The 12,426-nt window shown below is 37.4% G+C and overlaps 1 protein-coding gene across 4 annotated transcripts in view; it reads left to right on the forward strand.

Moving 5' to 3' along the window:
• LOC150083733 (uncharacterized) overlaps positions 1 to 12,426 on the forward strand; it is a 126,070-nt gene that overhangs the window by 62,066 nt on the left and 51,578 nt on the right. Inside the window, exon 1 of one of the 4 annotated variants that reach the window (XM_090377452.1) lies at positions 1,729 to 1,794. The exons of 2 other annotated variants lie outside the window; for them this stretch is intronic. The gene's annotated coding sequence lies outside the window, so the exon portion shown is untranslated. Of the gene's footprint in view, positions 1 to 1,728; positions 1,795 to 2,477; positions 2,793 to 12,426 lie in introns of those variants that run through there. One more of the 4 variants, XM_090377450.1, reaches the window with a different exon arrangement.

The following is a 12,426-nucleotide window of genomic DNA, read 5'->3' on the forward strand; positions in this document are numbered from 1 at the left end:
ATGTTTAATTAAACGTGTGTTTTCCAGTGGGACTCTACATTACATGAAACATACTAACTGGCCAAAAAATTAGAAAACTTTATTCACTATCTATCTGGTAAGGGCATATTTTGCCTGCATTACAGCCTATACATGTCGTGGCGTGGATTCCATTGGGTGGCTGGGAAAGAGTCTAATTCCCATTTGACCATTCTTCCATCAGGATATTTGTCAGTTGCTGCATTCGCTTAGTGGAGAACTGCAAAGCCGATTGCCCATTCCAACATGTCCCAGACATTCTCAATTGGATCAGATCTGGAGAATTAGGTGGCCAGAGTAGATGAATGAAAGCTTGGGAATGTCCTCAAACCACTCACATACAGTTTTCCGGGTAACAATGGTTTGTTTCGATACGACAGCAAATATTTATTTGAGATAACGCGACCTTCTAGTGGTATGGTAATATCCAGTCCGTACCAACAGAACATGATCCATACATGATACCACCTTCAGCCGCTTGAATGGTCGACATGAGATAGTCTAGTTGCATGAAGTTCACCCTACAATTAGTACAAAAAGTGTAAATCGAGACTCCTCAGACCACATGATCTTTTTCCACAGTCCAATCTTGGGGTTGGCAGTACCACTGCAGTAGAATCTTTCGATTTTTTTGCAGAAGTGGCTTCGTATAGTCACGCACACATAACTACCAAATTCCAGATTCTTCAACTCCCTCCGCATAGTTCGGTTGGAAATAGGTCTTTCTTTGCCTAAATTGAATTTTTTTCAGTCATTTGCTGTACACTGACCTATTCTGACGCACAATTGGCTTTACATTCCTGCTGTCTCATTTTTGGAGTACTGACTTTCTGCCACATTTCTTTGAGAGTTGCTTTTGACAAACCAGTGATTTCCTTTGTTTTCTCAATTGTGGCTTCTGCTAAACGTTCTCCAACAATAACACCTTTCTGAAAATCGGAACGATCACCTGCCTCCCCCATAACTGGATAGACCAAAAAGTCCCAAGAAAATGTAAAATATTTATCTAGTGCCAAGGAACTTTTTATCATACCGTAGCCTAGTGGTCAGGCACGCGGGTGCATAAGTACACGTGCCTTGAGTGCCCGTGACTGCTCAATACGGTGCTGTTTCTTTTATTATGTCTATCTTGTGAACTCCTCTGACCGTTTGGTCGTCCAGAAGTATAAACAGAAAATTTATTTATTTATTTATACAATGTGACAACTTATATTTGCGTACCGCACGTTTAATTATCTGTTGAGGCCAATTGCAATAGGCTTCTAATTTTTTGGCCAGTAGTGTAGCGCTACATTAGTAACACTATTAAAGCGGTGGAATACATCTTTCTGCAGAGGCGAAACGACAAATTTTGGACCCTCTCAAACTTCTGCCCTACCGTAGTGGAGATGGACCTGGATAGATGGTAGTTTTGTCACTCTTATCTCCCACTATAACTGAATTCGTCGCAAATTTATCTGTTGTTCCTTACGACAACGTACAATCGTTTGCGAAAGAGGAAGTACGTCATAGAGGACGTAAACAGGAGTCCCAAAGTTGTGGCGAAATACTCAGTAGGAAACTAACAAAGTCAAATCCGATGGTAGAAGCGGTCAGCATGTTGGATTTACCGTTCTGTTCTAAAGAACTTGTGAATTTGCAATCGTCACAAAGAGCAAATATAAGGTTTATTGTTGTGCTCTTTTACCTGTTAGCTTTGAATAATTTAAAGACAATTTTCTGACCTTCCACGTCCGTTTGTATAATGTATAACCGGCTTTAGAAAAAATGGTATAGGTAAGTAGTCTTTTTGTGAATCGTCTGTGATCTTTATTTTAGAATTGTTTCACATTTTTTATTTACATGCATACTTTATGATCAGTGGTCATTTTAAATCAATATTCATTTGAAAGGTAATTTTAAAACAAGTGTTTTGATTAATAGTCAGGTGAACTTGAACCACTATATTAAAAAAAAAAAAAATTACTACTTGTTAAAATTAAATAAAACAGTGCAAACTTATATCTCATTCGAGATACAAACTTCGAGTACTGTATTTATATCCCCCCCCATGACTTTTTTTTTTTTAATGGCGGGTTTGATTTGTCTAATTCAAAATGGAGCTAATTAACGTGCTGTTTCATTTTGGCATGTAGCCAATACCTTTAATAATAAATGTATAGTGGCATAATGCCATATTCTAATTTAGAAGTTCCAAAATCGGGTTTATTTGGACAGGAAGTACAACCCCTCACCTCCAGGTAGATATCCTGTTTGGGCAGAAGTGTCTGTGCGGCAGATAATAACACCTGTGTAAAGTGCGAAGTGGTGGCCATGTCCCGATGGGAGTTGTCGATGTCATGCTCTGTAAATCGCACTCACACACACACACACACACACAGAAACCTTTCGTCCGCAGATCCGAACATACAGGATACCGCGTTGAATACCTAGAGGCGAAGGTTGTCAGTACGCCTGTGGAAGGCAGGTAACGCTCTGGTTGTTTACCGATATGTAGCGTTGTTATGTATTGTCACGAATCTGAATGGAATATTCATTTAACTCCGACTCCATCCCTTCTCATTGTCAGGGCTAGTCATGCTCATTAGTGTGTGAACGTCAGGAACGCTTCACGGGTGCGAATATCGATGGCGGACTGAACTAATCGATGATGTTAAAAAAGGGTACCCTTTCTTCGATTGATGTCATTAGTGTTTGAGCAACCTTTCTTATTTGGGAATGTAATGAGCAGTGGAGTAGTTGCAAGAAACCTCGACAGCGGCTTACGTCAACAGGTAAGTGTGGTCGTATTCCTGTTACTGCCAATAAAAGAAAATATCTTTTCATATACCATTGATCGTACTTCCGTGTTCTTTGCTGTCATGCCTCACTACCGCTTTAATTGGATTCGTTAGCACGCGCCTGCCAACTGAAGCTGTGTCCATAAAAGCCACCTTATTCGCACAGCAAAGGCTGCCACGATTGCGCAAAGAAAAAACTTTTCAAAGTGCATAATGGTTGAATTCTTTCTTCATCAGGATCGCATCCCACCCCGGGAATTAAGTGCAAAAGTTATGCTGTGTTCGTATCAGCATAACATGCAGACACACTGATAGCGTCTCTCTTGAAAGACGATCTCCTGTATCGGTGTTTGGTTGAGAATTCCAGCATATAACCCTTGCGAGTAAATGTTTCCAATGCTTACGTTCAGTACCCCTTGGTAGGCAGCACCATTGACATGTTTGTTCTTATCTTATTGCTGCAGTCAGGGACAGGTTATCACAGATCAGATTAAGGTAATGGGGATGGTGGTGACGTTATTGGCGGAACTGATTGTTTCCTACCAAGCACCGTTCTCATATTTCGCTGATGGACGCCTGTTTCCGTTCCTTCGGGGCTTTTCACCAAAATGACAATAGTATGGTGTGTAAATGGATTTCTTTGATAATTTGTAAAGGGCTTGTCTCCACATTCATTTGTTATATAGAAACCAAAATGTGTCCAGGGAATATGTATTTGATAGTTGGGAACAGTTCTCGATGATTTTCTCTACTACAAGTTATAACTTGTAAGAGATGGGGAAAGAGGATATCGAAACATTTGAAGGAAAGCGAAGTTTAGTACTTAAAATACCTAAAACAAGATTAAATAAAATTATATCATAAAGGAAATTAAGTACAGTACAAGGTTTATCATCCAATGCTACTACAAAATTTGAATGAGCACAACCCAGATAGAAGATTGGAATTTGTTCAACGGTTTTTGGCTATGAATGATGTTTATCGTTGTTTATCGATAGCCATCGTATCGATGGCTATCGTTGACAATGTTTTATGGACTGAAGAAGCCAAATTTAAACTAAATAGAACTGTTAATCGTCATAACTGTTTATTACGCTCTTTAAAAATTGCCATTTATTCTTTAGCAAGGATTTAAACGTTCCTGTCTTGGACGAAATTTGGTCAAGAGATGTTCTCGGGCCTTTTTTTCTTTGGGGGAACCAGACAGGAAAAGGCGATCTGGGTCCTAAAAGACAAATCATTCCATTCATGCAGTCCAAAATCAATTTTTAGCATTGCTTTTTTTTTTTTATTATTATTATTATTTAATTTCATTAAATAGCCACCGCGCTCTTCGTATTTAACACCCTGTGATTAATTTTTGTTAAAGCTCTTTAACAATTAAAGATTTTGAGAAAATTTCTGAGGGATGCTCTGTGCCCAAAAAGACTAATTTTCTAGAAAAAAAAATGGCGGCCATATTGAAGAGATGTTGTAATTTTTAAGTTTATTTATGCCCTTTCTATTGCACTAGCTTTAATTAAAATATATATTTAAAATTGTGTTGTTATTTACAACAATCAGACAGACATGTTTCCTTATGGACCACCCTGTATATACTGTATTACGAGAGTTGCATAAAGTCCAAATATGCAATGTCAAAATTATTTCCTACTTCCAGCTGTGAGTGACTTTCAAAATAGCTAACCAGAATCTTCTATAACTTCAGTTTCGCTGATAACGTATAGCTCAACTTTCCTCACGTCTCTTCTGCACTAAGGGCTTTTATTTTTAAAAATGATGCAAAGTACCTGTTCATTTCATCAGCTGGGTTATCTCCAACTTTCCGGTATCCATTACATCTACTGATCTGATTTTCTCTTTTCTTTGTATTCACGCATGGTGAGTTTCCCCTTCCTACTTGTTGCAATCAGCAAGGTGCAAATTGAAATTGCCAATAAGAAGGCATTCACACTTGCAGTTCCATCTGCACATAGAAGCCCTTGTCATATTCTTTCAATCTTCTATTCTGTAACGTACCCCACTTTCATTTTTCCTTTGCTTCCAACTAACTCATACTGCACAGATTCTATGCTGGCATCCATAAGTTTCAAATCTGTGAATGCTTTCGATATGAAGCACAACCCCTCCACCATGTCGACTTACACCAAGTTTCTGCTAGTCCTGTTATTTTCACCTTTAGTAGTTCTAAGTAGGGATTCAAACTGCAGAGATAAAAATCAGGAGGTTTGAATTCAGGTGATATTGGAGGCCACTCCACTACCGTGCCATATACCTTATGGTGATGGTGAGAAACCACCCTGTTTATAAAAATTTTATCCAGCAACTCCAGGACAACATTTGAAGTTGCCAACCAAATCTCCAAACCTTTCTTTACAGAGTAATGATGTTGGTACAAAAAATTTGAACCTTCAGAAAAAAGCAAAGGGAAAAAAAAAATAGTATAATGAATAAAAAAAAAAATCACCCTGCATTTTCGGGACTCATTTTTATGAGATTTTTTAATCACTTATTACTGATTGCTAACACTCTCCTGAAGTTCCTTAAATCATTCGATATGTAGCATTTTGGGACAGAGGAACTGATCGTACTACGAATGACTTGATTACATAGTATTAAAGAGAACTGACTTAGTTGGAAAATGTAGTTCGACTCTAAAATTCTATTGAATAAGCAAATGATGATACTATTATTCTTGCTGTAAGTAAAAGGTCTACTTGCGCTTTGTGACCTCAATGACGTCCTTCGTCCTCAATCACCTCAATTGTTTGGGGCATTAAATAGATGAAAGAGAAATACAATACGCGGTAATGAACTCTGCCAGGCTGTTTCTTTACTAACCTAGAATTGAGTTCGTGTTCATCGCCTGTCACCCATCTGAAAATTTTAATTCAGTAATAATTAAAATGTAACCTTTTGGGACGACCCGCGTGTTTTAATTTGTTCATCTGTGTTGTCCCAGTTTAGATGACTCTTCATCCAGAATCTTCGCTGCCCTCTTTCTAACTGTTCCAATAACGTGACCTTTCCACCTTCAACTCGAGCCTTTATTACCTGCAACGTTCAATATCAGAGTGAGTTTTCGGCATTCCTGAACTAGTTATTTTATCTGTGTGTCCCCATGCTGCTGTTATATGATCTCAATACAGCTGAAGAGACTTTCTAAAGTACCTTGCTCCTGAACGCCGACAGATGTGTTATATATATTTTAAGCCCGTGTTTCGTAATGGGAGTATCTTTATCATCGGCTTGATAACTGATATTTATTCTTGTTGCTAAGATGGCTGGGAGCGTAATAATATATAATAAATACTGTGTTAATCTTACTGGTTCTAACGAAACAAATAAATAGTTGAAATTAATTACAGAGATATCCCAAAAAAAAAAAATGTTATCTGAATTGTTACAATAGAAATACGTAGTTCAAGATTGATATATTCTGTACATATATATAAATAACGCACATAGGGCTGCTTCGCTGTTTGATGTCATCCACTGTAGGGAAAGGACAGGCCTCTCCCCCCTCCCCCAACCTAATTTTCAGTTTAGAGAATAGCCAGAGCTCAAACGGTGCAAAGTCGGGGGAGTATAGGGAGGCTGCATGACAGTACGTTATTTATTTTATTTTATTTTTATTATTTTTTTTTTTTTTTTTTTCGCCTCCAAGGACTGGTAAACTGTCGTCGTTGTGTGACTAGGCGCATTGTCATGGTGAAGGAACCAGACGTACTTTCATATTTGATGCCGTCTTCACCTCACATCCTTAGCAAACTTGTCAAAAACTCAGCGTAGTAAACAGCAATAATGCTTCCCTCTCCTAGTCACAAATTCGTGGTGCACTATGGGTTCATCGTCGAAAAAAAAAAAAACGATCAGCATCACTTTTTACGTTGGATTTTGTTGCACGAGACCTCTTGGGCCGTGGGGACATTTTTGTGTGCCGTTTGGATGATTTCACCTTGGTTTTGAGGTCGTACAAGAACAACCAATTCTTATCCCCAGTAACCATTTTCTTAGGAAGCTCGGATCCTGCATAGATTTTCTGAATAAGTCGTCTGCAGTGGCTTTCCTGCAATCCATGTGATCGCCCAACAGCAAGCGTGGAACAAACTGCACACAGGCTACACATCCCTAAACCTTGCATCAGGGTCGTGTACTGAATCTATAGACCGTCCGACTCCATGAGCAATCTCAACAACTTATTCGCCTATCATTTCTCACGAGTTCCTTCACTTTCGTGACATTTTCATCACTTCGAAAAGCATCCACTGCGAGGTTCAATTTCCAGTGTTTCCTGCCCGTTTTTAAACCATTAAAGCGCTAGTAAACTGCTTCAAACCATCATCTCTATAAAATTTCTGTAATGCTTACAGCGTTTCTATAGCACTTTTCCCAAGTTTAAAGAAAAACTCGATGTTAGCACGCTGTTCCAATTGCGATATTTTGCCATAAGTCAGCTGTGACACGAGTGAAGTGGTCAAGCCGGTTCCCACTTGTCATGCGTGCACACCAAGGTCAAATTCAACGCCCCACGAAACCTTACGGCCGCAACGCAAATCGTTTAAATACAGCGTATTTAAACGATTAAGCACCCATAGGGTGCTTACACGTAGAACGCAGGTGACCGCTTACTTGGAAACAGCAGCCTAAATGAACAATGTAAGTCAATGGGAGTGCATACAATAAGAGCGTGTGGACAGCGGCATCGCTTCTTGTTTTAATCTCCCAGCTTACCTTAACAATTTAAGCTTACTGGTCTCAGGGAAGTACAGATGTCACTCAACTGGGTACGCGTTGTTCACACCTCTGATATTAATCTGGCCTTCAGGCAATTTTTAGAACTGCTGTTGCTGTAGAAAAAACTTGTAATCCAAAAGTTTTAAATATGGATACTGAAATTTTGATTTCAGACTGACTTTTATGGATTTATGTTAAACGTGCGATATGGGATAAAAGTGTCAAACTGCATTAAATACCATGGAGAAATGCTGAAAAAATATATAAAATAATAAAAAAATACCATTATATTTTTTTATTTTCTCAAAGTACCAACAGTTCTTTCTTTTCTTCTTATATTTATTTGTAAAGTGCTAATAAATACCGTATGTAGAAATAGTCGGTCAGTCAGTGTTTTTATTATTCGAAATGGAAACAGCGTTTCTCTATTCGTTCTAAATATTTAGAAACTTCCAATTCGTTACATAAATTATGATATTCAAAATTTTGCCTACTGTAATGTACAGACATTGGGTATGCCCATCAGTTCCTTATTGTTTTCAATCTTGAAAAAAAAATTAAATAAATAATCGTTATGACAACGAAGAAATAGTTTTGGAATATCTAAATTGAACTTTTCATTACTTCAGTTTCTAGATTTATAGTTATTGTTTCTAAAAACATCACATTAAATTTTATTATCATTGAAAACAATAAGAAACTTTTTTTAAAAAAGTTTCTTATTGTTTTGCTTTGTACAACAAATTGCAGCCTGCACGGTGCGTAAAATATGCATTATATTTTAAATGAAGACAGTAACTGATAACACCCGTCGGTTCATATTTCCTCCCTTCTAATTCATCTCGGTTTTCCTTCTGCAGTTAACATTAAATGAAAATTAATTAATATGAAAAATGTATCTTGCATGATTTTCATTACTAAGCTATACCTAAAAATCACTGATAATCATCGAAATTTAATCCGTTAATGGAAAATGCGATTCATCCCCCTGCCCACCAAGTCACGCGAGACAGTGGGGGTCTGCAAAAACGTATCGGAATTGGTTAGTGCTGGTTGTGCTGATCCACCTGCTTGCTTAAATGAATTTTTATTTAAGCTCGCTGGTTGTCGACGCCACACATTCATTGCAACGTGGACATTGAAGCTCTTTTTTCCAAAGTTTATCTTCGACGACCAGTATGGGATAAAACTGAAAAACTACATTCGAACAGGAATGCTGTGGAGAAATGTTGGAAGGAAATATGCTGTTTCTTGTATTCTGTGTACCTTGTAAACTCCTGACTGTTCGGTCGTCCCGCAGTATAAACAGAAAATTTATTTATTTATATATATATATGTGTGTGTGTATATATATATATATATATATATATATATATATATATATATATATATATATATATATATATATAACGTATAAATCCAGTAAAATATCTTTAATACTTTGATATATATATATATGAAATTTCCAAGTATGAAGATGCAAATATTAAATGTTATAATAAATATAAATATTATAATAAATATTAAGTAGTCACATAACCAATTAATGCCATCTAGGACATTGGGTACCCGCCATGGTTCATGGTTTGTCTGATAAGCTAGTATATCATATTTTACCTTTAAAAACTCTTACCACTATCAACTTAACTCATATTCATATTTATATATATGAAATCTATTTTATATTAAATATATATGGTATGAGGTACAGAAGTATATAACCTGGTTAATATTTGTATTACGCTGGGTTTTTTTTTTAGTTTTTTTTATAAATATTTTGTGTGGACTGTATAATCGAAAATCGATGATATTAGATTATATGACCAAATTATGAATTTTTAGGAATTTTTCAGAGAAAAAGATGATAATTAGGCAAGAAAATAAATATACATTTAATTTCAATTTATTTATATATACTTATAATTGAATAATGTTTGAAATAATTAGAAACTGTATCTTACATAAAAAAGGGTAAAACATACATCAGAGGCAGCAAAAAGCATTTTCCTCTACATGACGCTTGAGATATAAACTTAAATGAGAATAATGATAAAAAATGGCATGGCAAGACAGAAGAGCGAAAATTGTGAAATTATACATAATGATCAAACCAACAGTGAGGGAAGAGAATAAAATTATCCATTTTTCGATTTTTAGCTATGCTACCTCCTCTCATCTTTCCAGTTTTTTTTTTTTTTTCATTCTCCTCAACTGTTATTAATACATAACGCGTATTTATGTGTAGTAACTTCTGAACACTTCGCAACTTTAGCGGTTTTTTTTCCCTTCGATAAATTTTTAATTCTTCCCCTGCAGCAACATTATTCCCTTTCTCTTTCAATTATTTCAGCGCTCATTCCAACGAATATTTAATCGAATGTCCTGCAATGGGCATTAGTAAACAACCCACTCCCTCTCTTTTCCCCTAATTATTTATCTTTTGATAAGTTTTCACCTGAAAATTACGGCACACCCACTGAATTGCAGGAAGAGATAATCGAAAATTTTACGGTAGCAGTTTTACCTGAGAGCTAAAGGGATTAACGTTCCGCAATACAGTAGCGCCCGTAAAACCTACCCCAGTGAGAAGTTGCACCGGTCACTGCTTTCTATGTGTTCATACCCAGTGAGAAGCTTTAGCTGCGTATCGCTGCTGGTTCCAAGTAAGCGGTCACCTGCGTTCTACGTGTAAGCACCCGTAGTACTGCGTACGAATGTACTGTATGAATGAATGTATGAATGTACTGCGTACTTGTATGTACAGAATGTTTGCACAGCCATTCGAAAGCTAGTTTGTAGCATGTCCGCCACGATTTAGTTTTTGAGTTTTAGGCCTGACGTAGCCCAGTGGTCAGGAGCGAGAGTGCATCGCACGCGTTCCTTGAGTGGGCCGGGGTTCGAGCCCGTGACTACTAAATACGATAAATATTTGTATTGACGATTTATTGTAAACTCTACTGACTTGGTTGTCGTGCCGGAGTATAAACAGAAAAAAATTTTTTTTTTATATATATATGTACTGTATTTCGTTTTGAAAACAGCTGTCACAATTATAGGTATATATTTTAAGATTAGGATAGGATGAGAAGACGTCCTGGTTGGTTTATTATTTTTTTTATTATATATTTATTTATTGTAATTTTATATTTGGCCCTATTAAAAATTTGTTAAGCAATCCCAAATTTCATTAAAATCGGACCAATAGAAATCCGACGCATATTATGCCTTTATCCGCCCTCCTCGTGTAATAAATCGATTCCCAGTGAATAGATTTTAATGCAATTTTATATTTCGCTCATTTAGAACGATTTGTCGATCTTCCAAATTTAATTAAAGTCGAACCGATATCCAGCAATTATTATTTAATTTCCGGCGTGTTAGCACATATTTATAACCTGCCTATTGTCTTTGTTCCAATTTGTCTCTCTGTCCATCCGTCCGCATGTAAAAACTCGACTTCCAATGAACAAATTTTCATGAAATTTTATGTTTGGGCCTTTGAAAAAGATTTGTAGGGACATTTAAAATTTCTATAAATTCGGGTCAATAGAAATCGGATTATTATTATTTCTTTATCCGTCTGTTCTCATGAAATTTTATAGGCGCTTTTTAGAACGATTTATCGATCCTTTCCAAATTTTATTAACGTCGGACCAATGGGAATTCGGTAATTATTTCTTTTATCACGGTACACACACACACACAGCCTTCACTGATTATGCCCAGGAATTATTCGCTAGGCATTGAACCATACAATCTCAGCAAATTAACCCGTAACCCAATCAAAACGCGAATGAAGACTCAGAGACGGAAACTGTATAACATGAAAGAAAACTGCAGAGGAGTAACAACACAACATTATATTATGACAAGACTAAACACAGAGACCAGAATTTAAGCCCGCCGGGCAATGGAAGCTGAAACACCATCACAAAATGTGACTACGCAGTTCTAACAAAGAACAACATTGAATCTAGAGAAACGGACGCGGAAGTCAACTGCATGAAAGACCACAATCCTGGATTGAACCAGTGACCGGATTGGAACACACCGATCTAGACCACACTGCCTCGCTCCCGACACGCCTTGTTGACGATGAATCGAGCACTCTGGCTTGATTCCTTTTAATTCCCTTCCCTGGCGGGGGAGGGAGGAGACACACTGTCTCCTCACTCTCACGCCGACCCTCTTCACCGGTGGGGCATGAGCATGCCCAGCTTAACATCTGGGGGCACCTTCCGTATCGCCCCCCATACATCTACCTTTATCCCACAGTCTTCCACATCCCCCTACTCTATCTGTACTCACGCGACGCCCCACACACCAAATCAAATTTCGCTCGAAGTATAGTTTCGGCCTTTTCATTCTAAGCGATACCCCAACAATCGATGACGGGTGCATGCATGCAAATTCAATTTTTTTTTTTTTTTTTTATGTATTTACTATTGTTTATTTATTATTTTTTTTTTATTCCGAAATCTCAGGAAAGTAAGCGGCAGGGCCTGCGAGAGTAAATCTAAGTCTACTGGGTTCCTCGTCTACCTCCACGTGGAGAAAGTGGGTCAACTTTGAGCCAGCCTCAGTAGGGGTCCAGGGGCTAAATGACCAGATGAACAACGGTACACGACACTACATATACAAAATCCATACACCTTTAAACCTCTGGAATTGACACTGTTCTATTTGACACCCACAATGTATACTACGCCGAGATAGGGGGGAATCCCTGGTGCCGTTTGACACTAAACACACTCTTTCCATATACCGTATATTGTAGCTGAAGCAGTGGATATTATGCTTATTAGATATTACCTTTGTTTTATGTTCCATGCGCTGGTTAGAGGGATGAATGAACAATGTGTGGCGGAATCACAGAAAAGAAATTTTCTCG

Source organism: Mastigoproctus giganteus, chromosome 7 (assembly GCF_048544385.1).
Source record: "Mastigoproctus giganteus isolate SK-2022 chromosome 7, ASM4854438v1, whole genome shotgun sequence".
Classification (NCBI taxonomy): Eukaryota; Metazoa; Arthropoda; class Arachnida; order Uropygi; family Thelyphonidae; genus Mastigoproctus; species Mastigoproctus giganteus.